We start from the raw sequence: 13,594 nt of genomic DNA, 5'->3' as shown, positions 1-13,594 counted from the left end.
TGTAAAACCATTTTAGAAATAATGTAGGGTGCTGAGAAGCTAAGGGATTTACCTAGACAAAACAATTATGTGTTAGAGTTGAGAACTTAAATCTTCATTGTTTCTAGGCAGACTTTCTAGCCATTACATCATGCTGCCTATAAAGAGATCTAGATAATTTTAAAAATAGGTGTAGAAACTTTGAGTCATGTATCTAACAAGCTGGAGAACTAGACATTTTCTCTGACCCTCATGACCTCTCAGATTCCTCTAAAATAGAAATTCTGCACAAGAGATAATACAATTTCAACCATCTCTTAGGACTAATACACCAAGAAGTTCAATCAAGTAAATCTCCATGAAGTAACAATAGATAAGGTAAATTCCCAGTTCCTAATATAATCATTCAGAACTCCATGCCCCACCACCCACCATGCTCTGGTAACCTGAATAAGCAAAGTTCAACTCTATCTCCTGATCCCCGGGTGCTGCCAAAAGAAAATATCCTTCTCTCATTAGGATTATAGTATTCAAATTACACTTGTAGTTCTGCAGAGAACTGAGAAACAGGGAATTGGGTTTATTTGTCAGAGTATGTGCATATACAGCAGTATACCCACAGAAAAAAGCCTGAAATCCAGTTTGGGCCAGTACTATCTTTTCAAAAGTCACTTGGGACAGAGACTAAGGACTGTGAAATGAGCATTATCCAAAGTGGGATGAAGCTGAAGTACCTTTGAAGTCCAGCTCCAGGGAAACTAAACACAAATAGGAAAGTGAACAATAAAAGAATATAATGTGGAATGGGGAAGATTGAAATTACCAAAAATTCCATGACAAAGTAAATTCCGTTAAAGACCTTGTATAGGAATAGGGATGATATTAACAACAGAAGGAAATATGGCCTCTAAATCATCCAAATGAGTCAAGATATCTATGAATCAGTATTATAAGATAAAGTAAAAATATCATTTCTCTAGGTCTTCTTAGGGCAACTGACTAAGAGGAAAGAAAATAGAATAAGAAAAGAGATTTTGAGGAAAACATGAAAATAAATCACAGGGAATTGGCTAAGGTTAATAATAAACTAAACAATCAAGAAAATATGAAAATTCCTACTTTGAGTCTTTCTTTGATGCTGATGTTTATCTTGTTTTTCAAAATAAAGCAGTGACATCCTGATATTGAAGCAGAGAAATGGGAGTGAATTGTATTTAAATGAGACAGAGCTACACAAGTAGGGATGAAAGGGGAATAGCATTTTAAGATCTCAAAATATATCATAGAGTAGTGATATTGATCAATAGAATAAACTAGTTAGGTTAGACCCATTCAAGTCCATAACCTAGAAGTGCTCAGCAATATGTTTATTTATAACAGACCACCAGTGAGCACATTCTCAGGGAAAAAAAATATCTAATCCCTACAATAGTGTAATGGGAATTTGTGCATTCCTAGATCACTTAAGATGCAGACACTCATGTGAGGATGCCAATGACCTTCTGGGAAAATACATTCTGATTCTCTCTACTATGTGGGTTGGAAAAATCTGTTTCCATCATATAGTTGGGATAGGCTCTATCTTTAATATTGCCTGGTTGGAACAGATCTGTCTCTTTTTGGCAGTATCCAAAGGTGATGGTCCTTTTGCCCTGAAGCTTAGACAACACCCCAAGTTGGGTGGGAGGAAGTGACACATTTTCCTTTTGCTCCCTTAATCCCAAAATTCAATTTTGAGGTTTTGGTATATTTTGTTGGTTCTTTTTAATTTTATTTGAAGGTACTAGTGTCTCAGGACCTGGGAATTCAATCCATGGCAACTTTGGAGGTAGAATTCCTGGCTGGATATTGCTGTTAGCCATAAAATGAAGCCCTGAGAAGTGAGGGCATGAGATGGAATTGGGGGGGGGGTGGTCTTTGGACTTGAAACCTTGGATCATTATGCTTCTAGTAACTGAGTTAAACTGTGAACTTAATTTCCTCCCCTCCCTAGAAATTAAGGTCATGTAGAGGCAATTGTAACCACCAGATATTGTAGGGGGCAGTTTATATGTTTTTTTCTAGATATATATTTTAAGTAAATATTCTGTTGCCAAAGGTAATCTTACTGATAAATGTTAAATGGAACAGGAGTGTAGGGGGACATAAATCAAAGAAATACCATTAGTGGGGATTTGAGCCAATATGAGAAAATAGATAATTTCCCGAGCATAACCCAGTAGTATCAAAGAGCACTGAAAGAGTGGTGAAATGAAACATGCCTAGATCTTAGGAATTAGGTACAGCTATTAGTTACAATAACCACCACATAATAATTGAAGATGAATATCATAAAACTAAAGAAAACAAATCTAGCCTCAAAAAAGAGGTTTAAGAAGAAAAATCCTCCCACTCCTTTGTAGTATTCCAGGGTCCAATGGTATGAGACAATGCAGATGTCAAATTTTTTAAATTTTGTTGATTGGTTTTCTTCCTTATTCCTCTTTTTTTTATTTTATATAGAATGCCTTTAATGAGGAGAGAAGGAAGAATATAATAGGAAATTTGAATCATATAAAAACAAGATATCAGGAATACATTACTTTAAAAAATATCACAGTTGAGATGCATTTATGGGAAAATGGTGGAGTAGGGCATGAAACCTCCAAATAGCCCACCCTCCTCTCCAGCAAAAAAAAAAAAAATTAACTCCACAAATAAAAGCTAAAAATGGCAGAAACAGACAGGAATCTAAAGTGAAGCTGAACAGTCTGGAAAACCTGGGGAGGAAGGTATTTTTTTTTTATTTCATTGGCCTTAGTCCCACTGTTACAGGCCCTGGGAGTAGGAACAGAGCAAATAGAGTCGAATCAATTAGGTAAACTCTGGAGTCAGCATTACCAAATTTGCCCTTTCTGCCTGCATTCCCAAGGATACCATTGGAATCCTCAGACAGAGGGCCTTAGGACAGTGATGGCAAACCTATAACACATGTTTCAGTACTGATATGCATAGCCATTTTCCATGACATGTAGCCTCATGCTGCTCTCATGGTGCTCCCAGGGCCAGTCAGCTGAGGAAAGTCAGGGTTGGGCCAGTGGAAGACTGGGCAGAGATTGAGCCCCTGTGCAACAGAGGAGTGTCTGGAATCTATTACCAGACACTTTTAGCACCCTGAAATATATAGCAATGGCTTTACTCACAATGTTTCCCTCTACATATTTTTTTGAAACCTTATTCTGAATGTTAATCAAAACCAACAAAAGACAGTTTGACAGATAAAGTTAGTAGTGCTTGAAGTGTACAAAATACCAACTTTCAATTGAAGATTTAGCCAATGAAATTCAGCAACAAAAAAGTCACTAATTGGCAGGTTAGTTAAAGAATTCCCCCTCCACCTCACTTACTTAGTTCACAGCACCCCACACAAGTTAAATAATATCAAGAACAAAAAAAGAAACCAACTGACAGATGAACAAAGAAATCATTAAGTAGGTAAGTTAAATAATTAGTTTTTGGTTTATTAAATACAGTTATATATTACAAATATACATTTTGTTAATTAAACTATAAATATCACAAAATTATGGAGTTTTTTTTTCTCAAAGTGACACACTACCCGAGTTATACTCAGTTTTTTCGCAAATTTTGACACACTAAGTTCAGAAGGTTGCTCATCATTGCCCTAGGAGCAACTGTATCTGCTGTAGCCTCAGCTCCAGATTCCTGCTGTGAACAGCTGAGGATTTAAGGAGTGAAATCATGGACTATATAAGAATAACTCAACTCCTGGAAAGTTATGATCAAGAAGAGAGTTTAGACACCACATTCCCAGAAATCATTAAGAACAACTGCCCAGAAATTCTAGAATAAGAAGGAAAAATATAAATTGAAAGAATTTACTAATCACTATCTCAAAGAGACCCAAAGATGAAAATGCACAGGAACATTATTACTAAATTCCACAGCTCCCAGGTAAAGGAGAAAAGACAACAAACAAAAAGAAAAAAAATTAAACACTGTGGAGCTAGTCAGAAAAATGTAAGACTTAGCCACAACATTAAAAGAATGCAGGACATTGAACACAGCATTTCATAAAGCAAAATAACTGGACTTACAATAAAAAAAGCATATTCAGCAAAGATAAGCATTATTTAAAAAAAGGTTAGAAATGGATATTTTATGAACTAAAGGATTTTCAACTATTCCTGGGGAAAAACCCAGAACTTAGCAGAAAATATGATCTATAAAGAACACATAAATATAATGAAAGACTAACCATAAGCAATCAAAAGGTCAATTTTTTTTATTCCTATATGGAAAATGTCATATGGGTCCTCTGGGACTGCCATCATTGCCTGGGTATTTTGAAGGGATGTGCATGTACAGAAGACTTAATGTCAAGATGAATGTAATGGAATGAGTCAAAATGATAATGTAATAAACCAGGAGGAGATAGAGTGGAATGGCTATCTTATACAGATGAAGAATGAGTGGAGGAAAGGCCATAGAGAAGGGGAAGACTGATTGGAGGGCTGATAGTATTAAAACCTTACTCTCACCAAACCTGGGATGTAGAAAGAATAACATACATAATTAGGATAATTTGTTTTTCTTAATATACAGAGAAACAGGAGGGAAGAGGGATGGGAAAAGGGAAGAACTGGGGAGAGGGGTACATGTCAAAAGTTAGGGAGGTAAGGTGAGGAATTATGAAGGGATTCAGGAAAGATTTTTAGAACTGAACTCATAAGAAGTAGAAGATCATGGTTGTGAGAATAAGGAAGGAATTTTTCAGAAAGGTAGATAGAATAAGAATTTAAAAGTTAGGGAAGAGGAACAAAGGAGGGACATTTGGAAAGATGGACCAATTTGGAACTAGGAGCACAAAGGGAGAGGATAGGGGAGAATTTGGGGGAAACAGTATGAATTGAAGATGTACTGATGAAAGGAAACTAGACATTTGAGGATGGATATGGCAGAAAGAAAGAGGAGGGCAGTGAGGAGGAACAGAGTAGATAGAAATGCACAGTTAGTAACTGTGGCATTCAGTGTAATGGGATGAATTCACCCATGGGAAGAAAATGGAGAGCAAACAGGATCAAAATGCTGAACCTGACAATGTATGGTTTATAAGAAACACACCTATACACATAGAGTGAAGGTGAGGGGCTGGAGTAGAATATACTGTGCTTTAATTGATCCAGAGAAGGCAGGGTAGAAGTGACGATATCTGACAGATTTGGTGTTAAAGTTGATATAATTGAAAGTAATGTACAGGGTAATTATTATTTTGAGGTTGGATGTTACTAGGGATAATGAAGCATTATAAATATTGTACCTTTATGATTCTAGTGCTACAGAATCCAGATTAAAAAAATTTTTTTAGAATATTTTTCCATGGTTCCATGATTCATGATTCCCTTCCCCCTGCTCTCTCCTCCCTTCTCCAGCACCCAGATTTTTAAAGAAACAACTAAATATAATAGAAATAGAAACTGACAGCAAAACAATTATCATGGCAGATTTTAATGTTCCCCTACCAGAAATAAATAAATATAACAAAAATAAGAAAGAAGTTAAGGAGATAAATAGAATCTCAGATAAGCTAAATATAATACATAACTGGAGATCCCACACACAACTGCATTGGATTAGCAATAAATCTAAGACTACACATACCCATAATCAAAGCATAGTTTCTGGTGGGACAACAATGGTTTAGAGAACATAAATATTATGCAAAATCTTACTTTAGCATTCACTATACTGTCAAGATAATCCTGCTTTCCCAAGGGGATGTACAATTGGAATAGAAGTTCAACTTAGTATGACCAAGTTGGAAAGACTTGGTTTTAGAAAGAGTATGGCCCTGGCAATAGCTTGTGTCAGCTACTTAAGGAACAATCAAGCTAAATATTGTCCTGCAAGTTTATGTCAACTGAGAACCAGACAGGTTAAAGTGGCCAGATTAAATGCTGATGGGATGAAGGAGAAACAGACCTAATGTTATGTGCCTAGAAAGGCCTTGAATTATTTTATTTCATTATTTTTTTAGAAAACAAAATGGAAATATGCATTAAAAGTCATAAAGCTGTTCATGTTTATTGACCTATGGACTCCATTATTTTATTTAGGCCCTAAAACCAATAGTGAGAGGGTAAAAAACTGTATGTATGAAAATATTCTTAGAAGCTTTGTTTGTTATAACAAAATATCACAAATGCAATGAATGGGAGAAATGGTTAAATAGATTGTGATACCTCAATGTAATGGAGTGTATTATATTATTAGAAATGACAAATATTGAAAATATACATAAAATGAGAGAAATATATAAAGAGATAAAAAGAGAAGGGGGAAAAAAAGAAGAAAAACTGTGATTATATAAAAAGAAGCCACGAAGTCAATAGAAAAATGTATTTAAGTAAAAGAAATAGAAAGGGAACTCCAAAGCATAAGGTATTTATTTTAACATACATATATAATTTATGTATTTAAATTATTTATAAACAATGTGGAATTTGTAGTTTTGCACATGATTTTTATGCATTTACTTAGTTAAATTTTTTTTCTTGTTGTAGTTCATTATGGTTACTAAATACATAATTTTAAAAACTACAGCTTTATGGATGTGAAAATTAGAACTCCAAAAGATTATGTTACTTGCCTAAGGTCATATAGTTAATGCACCTCAGAGCCTAGGATTCAATTAATTATTTTATGAATCTTAAAGCATATCCCTTTCCCCTGTGCCCAGTCATCTTAATGATTCCTTGCTTCAGCAACTAAAAATTGATGAGGAGGATATAGTTAGGTGGTTCAGTGGATTGAGAGCCAAGCTTATAGATGGAAAGGCCTGAGTTCAAATCTGACCTCTGGCATTTCCTGGCTGTGTGAGCACAGACAAATCACTTATCCCTCATCATCTAGCCTTTAACACTCTTATTTCTTGGAATGAATACTAAGATAGACAGTAAGTTTGTTTTTTCAAAGGTGATGATAAGAAGCATAAGACTTGTTTTGCTGTTTTTTTTTCCTTTCTTACTCTCTTGTTTACTTTGCTATTTTCTCTGTTTTTCAGTAACCATTTTACATCAAAATGGCATATGTAACCAATAGTTTCTTAGAGACATGGAGTCTTAATCCATGAGAAGTGGAAAAGGGCTCATCTTTCTGAAAATGCATATGACTTCCAGCCTGTATCTTATAGTAAATCTTACTCTGTCTATTTGGCATAGACAGGAGTCCCCCCCCCCCCCATCCATAATCAGAAGTAGATTAAATATAATAGCACTAACATCATTATGTCCATTTAAATGGCATTTAATTTTTCAGCTGCTCCTCATTCCTTCCAGTAGAACTTCAGAATCATTGTTTAAAATAAACCATGGAAATGGGGTACTGTCTACAAGAAAGACAATTGTGTTCTAATGCAACTACTTTCTGAAACATTTTAGAGATTTAACTCTACTACTTTAGTATCTAACATGACATAATTATAGTGATTGAGGAGAATTTTGTTGCCTTGTAACATTTCCTTTTCTTAAAGGTAGTTCATTACTCTGAAGACAACAGTTTATTCCAAGATAGTGTTATCAATGTAATAATAATAATTAAAAAAAAAACAACCTCATCTGTTGAGTATTCAACTCATGCTATTCTTCTGTGCCTTTCCTTCTGGCTCATTGAAGGATACTTATTCCCCCAAGGGAACATGACTGACCTTTAGGAAATAGAAGAATTCTTGTCTTGTCAGGTAGATAATTTTTTATAACTAAAAGAAGTAGCTGCTTATTGTCAGTTGTTTGTCTTTAACTTCTAAGTGGTTAGATAATCTTTCATTTCCTTCTTCCTGTCTTTTATTATGTATATCTACACCCTCTTTTCCATCCTCTCTGTCTCTCTGTCTCTATCTCTGTATTTATCTCTTCATTTCTCTTGTTTCTTTGTCTTAATCTCTGAACTCATCTTCTATTTTTTCAATTATAATGATAGCTAATATTTACATACCACAAGGTTCAAATATTTCCAAATATTTCCACAAAATTTTACAAAATACTTTAGAAATATTATATCATTTGATCATCATAATAATCCAATTGATTGGTATTAATATTATCCTCATTTTATGAATGAGAAAACAGACAGAGGAAGCTGAAATTACTTATTTAGGGTTATATACAAAAAAAAAAAGACTGAGGCTAGAATTAATGGCATATTCTTGACTCCAAGGCCCACTTGGGCCTTGCTAGTCTAGCTGCATCTATCATCTCTTTAGAAATTACCCCAAAATCTACATATCTGGTCCTTATATGTCTTTTAAACTCCAGTTTCACATTATAGACTTTCCAATGGACATATCGATCATGTCTCTATAGAAATCATTCTTTTCCTCCCTCTAAAAGTACCCCCTCTTCCTAGCTTCACCATTTATGTCAAGGTTACCACTATTCTAGTTAGCAATCTTTGGAAGTCATCTCAACTCTGCAGATTCTTCTTCAACCTTCTTCCTCCTATATATAATATTATCACATTTTGAAAACCTCACTCAAATCCACACAGTCCAATTAACAGAACTCTTGTCATAGCCTCTTAATTTACCTGTGTACTTCGAGTCTTTCCTTATTGCCCCCTAGACTCCTGTGCATACTTTATACATTTCCCAGAGTCGGGGAATTCTACCATTTCACACCCATGCTCAAGAATCTTCAATGTTTCCCTATTGCCCCTAGAATAAATAAAACTATTCTGAGTGATATTTAAAATGACATACAATCTGGCTGGCAGCTTACCTTTCTATACTAAGGTCACATTATTCTCCCTTATTCAATGTTAATTACAATGAAACAGGACGTTTTATATTATCAGTTTATGATAATTTTTGTTCATTGTGTCTGGAGTAGTATCCCTTCTCATGTCTGTCTCTTGGATCCCCCAGCAATTTTAAGGCTCAATTCAAGAGCTGACTCCTGAAAGAAATTCCTGATTCATGCAGTTTTCCATGTTCCACCCACTAAAATTACTTAGAATTGATTTAGCAAATGTTTGGTATTTTTACATGTCTTTCTCTCCCAATGAATATTAAAGTTTCTGTAGGTCAGGGATTGTTTCTTTTTATCTTTAGCATCAGGCAAAGAACCAGACATTTATAAAGTTGTTGTATCACTGTTCAGTCAATTTGGGTATCTAATGTTGATCATCTTGAGACCCAAACTATGAATCCTTGCACTCACAGTGCCTAATTTTTCCCTGAGAATTGGGAAACTCAAGATCTATAACATATATCTTGACCTTTGGCCTTTAATGGTCTATGAGTTGTTCATCTATATTTAAGTCAAAATTCCTTAGAATTAAATGCCATTTGTCATAGTATTGCAATAATGATAGGTTATGTTTAGGTGAGAGTTAATGGTTGAATGCCCCATATGGATGTCAAAAAGAACTTTTTGGTAGATGGAGAAAGATATAAGCCAAAAGAATCAGAAACATATAAGAAAAAAAAACAAATATATATATATATATAAATATATATATATACATATATATATAATTTAATCTCAAAATGTAGAGTTCTCACATCAGAAGTCTTCAGCAGGAAGTCATGATAACGTCCAAGTATCAAAAAAAGCAAAAAGAACACAAATTGCTTTGCACAAAAGTAGAATTAGTATGAAATTTAGAAAAGCCAGAGAAGCAATATCGATATAAGAGCTTAAACCTTGTGAAAAAATGACATATTACTACAGTAATTCTTTGGCACAGTAGGCTTTAACAGTGGGATAGTGTGTGTCAATTGGGCTGCTTTATTCTTAAAGGGGAAAAACTACCAGAATCTAAAATACATGTAGCATTATTCTCCTCCTTTTATGCCACTTGAATTTGTGAATTATTTCTATGTACATGACATCCTAAGTAAAGAGCACAAGTATTGTGCTGATATGTAAGGTTGATTCCACCAATAAAATTAGCTGGTTATCCTGACATCCTAATAATTGTAAATGAACATGTATGCTGTCCTTCTAACACTGCCACTCTTTAATGTATATTTAATCACATATTTACTTATTAATATATTACATTTGTACATGCCATCATAGGACCTTTAGTGTTGTGGAGAATTAGAGATCATTTAATTCAGTTTCATTATTGTAAAACTTCAATAGACTGGAACCTAATTAAAATAATCGCCAAATAACTTAATTTCTTTGTGCATGTGCCTTCAATGAATATTATAAGAAAACAAATATATCCAAGATTATTATAAAAATGGAAATTTCCAAAGAATAAATTGTGCTTTGTGGTAAAAGTAAGGTGACCTCAGAACATTCAATCATCCAAGAAAGATGCAAGGATTGTCCTTACACCCTACCTACTTAGGCAAGGAAGTCAACATTCATTTTAGAAGATACTCAAGAATAAGGTTAGCCATAAAATGTGTTTTGTTGTTATCATTGGGCTAGCCCAGCCTTCTTCCTAAAAGCTTGATGTTACCTCTTTTGAATGAAAGAATCTTTTATCATTAAAAATGAATATGGGGGGAGGGGGGAACATACATTGTCTTATTTAGTTTAAAAAAAAACAACAACAACAGTTCCAGCAGTATAGCCAAGAAAAGCTTTTTCCTAACTGTAAGGTAGGCTAATGCACAACCATACATATAGCAATAGTATCTCTTAGAAGAAAGTCCTTAGCACTCTAAATAATACCATCAAGACATCTCATCAATCAATAAATATTTATTAAGTCACTAGTATGTGTTGGGGTATCAGAAACTATCCTATTCTAATTGCTGAGCACACCAAGAAAGGCAATGGGTTCATGATTTCACAGATTAATGGAGATAATAAGAAAATGGATTTGTACAAATAAACTATGTATATGATAAATGCGAAATAATTCAGGGAAAGAAGGCACTAGAATAAAAAAAGATTGGAGGAGACTTCATGTAGAAGATAGCATCCTAATTGAGACTTAAAGGATCCCAAGGAACCCAGTAAACAAAGAAAAAAAAAAAGGAAGAAGAGTATTCTCACATAAGGGACAACCAGAGAAAATGCTCACAGCTGTAATTTGGAGCATTTTGTTCATGAAATCAAAGGGTGCCTATGTCAATGGATTGAAGAAAATGTGGCAAAGACCAGAAAGTTTAGGGGGAGTTAAGGTCTAAAAGGCTTTGAATGACAAAAATAGGGTTGTCAAACCCCATTACATTGATAACTGAATTAACACTAAGCATTTATTTGAATTGTTGTTTTGCTATGTTTATTTAATTCACATTATAGATACCTATTTTATATTACAAATTTCCAGAACATAGGGATAATATCTGGCCACCCTATGTTGACCAGGTATAAATGGGAATATAACAATTTATTTAATGGTAATAATCATGATATGATTATGAGCTTTATACTTCCTGAGATTTAGGTGAGAAGCTCGACCTCTGGGCAGCCTATCTTCCTGATAGTTTACCCATGATTTTATTTTGTTTTTCTTTAGTCTATTTACAAAGTCAGCACTTAATAAGGCACTATAATATTCTCTCCTAATGGCCTACCTACCCAAGTATTATATGTCAGGTTATTGATATTCCATAACAACAGAGAAATCAAGCATTAACTAAACATAGGAGCTCATTTTCCCTTTGCTTAAAATAAAAAGTGAATGTCAAAAAAACTTAAGGAATTTTGTTTCAATTCAACTTTTCTTCTCTTACACACAACCTCAATGCTCATTAATAATATCATTTTAAATGACATTAGAGAGAAAGAAAATAATTTCAGACTATTATGATATGGATGGTCATAAGAGTTTTACAAATTGTACAAAAACTATTTTTTCATAAGGAGTAAAATCTCTGACAATGTATCAAATTTAAGCCTCATATCCTCAAGACTCTATTCTGATCTTTTGATGTACCATGTGCTCATGTTTAGTTTCCATGGTAACCATTTTCATGTGTCTTTTAAATGAGAAACATTGATTTTCCCTATTCATTAAAACTTAGAACTTTGGAGTGAGTGTCTTTTTTTCAGTTGTTGCAGACATTCTAAAGCATCTTCCACTTCATTAAAAGCACACATATTTATTTATTGGAAATTTTCAGGTTTAACAAAATCACAACAAAACAACACCAAAAAAATGCAAGTAAAATTGACATCTAATTTTATAAAATCTGTTATGATGACCTGAAAAAGAAAAAAAGGAACAAAATTGGAGCAACTTTGTTTTCATTAACTTAATGAACTAAGAAATTGTGGACAACTTAAGAATTAAGGAACTATGACTTCCTGCTACCATGGAAACATGAAATGTGTAGCCCTAAGCCCACAGAGCTGACTAGAAAGCATAGTTTTGCCTAGGGCATGAGTGCTAACAGCGGAGTTGATTTATATTGTATAATTGATAATTTTATTCATAACATCCTAAGCACGTTTCTCCTGAATCAGATAAGGGACCACAAATGATGAAATTTCCTTAGGACCTCTAGCATATTATGCTAAAAAATGGCTTCATCCTTCCCATCATAATTTCTTGAATTAATGAGATTTGTCTTTTGTTAGCCTGGTTTCTTTGCATTATTTCTTTCTCTTATTTTATCTTGCCATCCCCACCTTCTACCCTCACATTTACTTTTCATTTACAGTGGCAAGACATGTATCCTTGATGCAGAAATTATTTAACTCGACAATTAGAACTTTCTTTTTTCTCTCTGGAAAGTCAGGATGGCCAAATTATACTTCTCCAGGAATCAGAATTCCTGGGATCAAATCCCACCTCTGACAACAAATGATCATTTTAACTTGGAAAGTTATTTAAAAATTCAAGAATTCCAAATAACTTGCTTAGAAGGTAAGTAGCAGGTATATTTCTTGTTCATTTGTTTCTATCTCTGGTTACAATTTCTTCCTGATCTTATACACCTTCTTCCTCAATAAGTACAGTATAACATTTCTTAGGATCTACTTCCTTGTGGTTGACATGCTTCAAGCCATATTACTCCCATTTGTTCATTGCTTTCATGGCCTAGATTCAGGGCTTCTATTCATTTGTCAGGGCCGTGCATCTTTCCCCTAGGTGCCTTGGCTACGACTGGTTCAGAAACTATAAGTTTCATTGCCTTCTCCATTTTCTCTTATTTTTCCCCTTTCTTCTCCTGCTTCTTGTCTTTTTCTTCCCTTACTCTTTCCTACCTGGCTGGTGTCACTGGAAAGAAGATGAACAAGATCTGAAAGAGGAAAAGAAGAAGCTGAAGGAGAAATGCCTCTCTCTTCCATTGAGGAGGCCATGAAAATACTATGGTTTTGAAAAATCTACAGCAGAATTGCTCCTCTCACTGTTTTTACTACTCGTTTTCCTTTTCCTCTTTTTCTCTGGTACAGCTGTCTATAGGTTGTTCTAGAGCTATGGGATTCCTGGAGTAGTTGTGTAATAAGCCAGGGGCCATGTCTGTAGTTTTAATTCTTTTGAAGGATTGACTTGATGTGCCTACAATGAGTCTCTCTAAGTTAAGTACTTTTAAGGACTTATCAGTAAAAAGCCTGTGGCAAAATACTGGAGAAATAATCTCTATATATTAGACAAACACTGAGAATTTCAAGAAGTCAAAAAAGCTAAGAATTTAGGAGATAGG

The sequence above is a fragment of the Monodelphis domestica genome, chromosome 4 (assembly GCF_027887165.1).
Source record: "Monodelphis domestica isolate mMonDom1 chromosome 4, mMonDom1.pri, whole genome shotgun sequence".
Taxonomy (NCBI): Eukaryota; Metazoa; Chordata; class Mammalia; order Didelphimorphia; family Didelphidae; genus Monodelphis; species Monodelphis domestica.
This window is presented reverse-complemented; position numbering follows the sequence as displayed.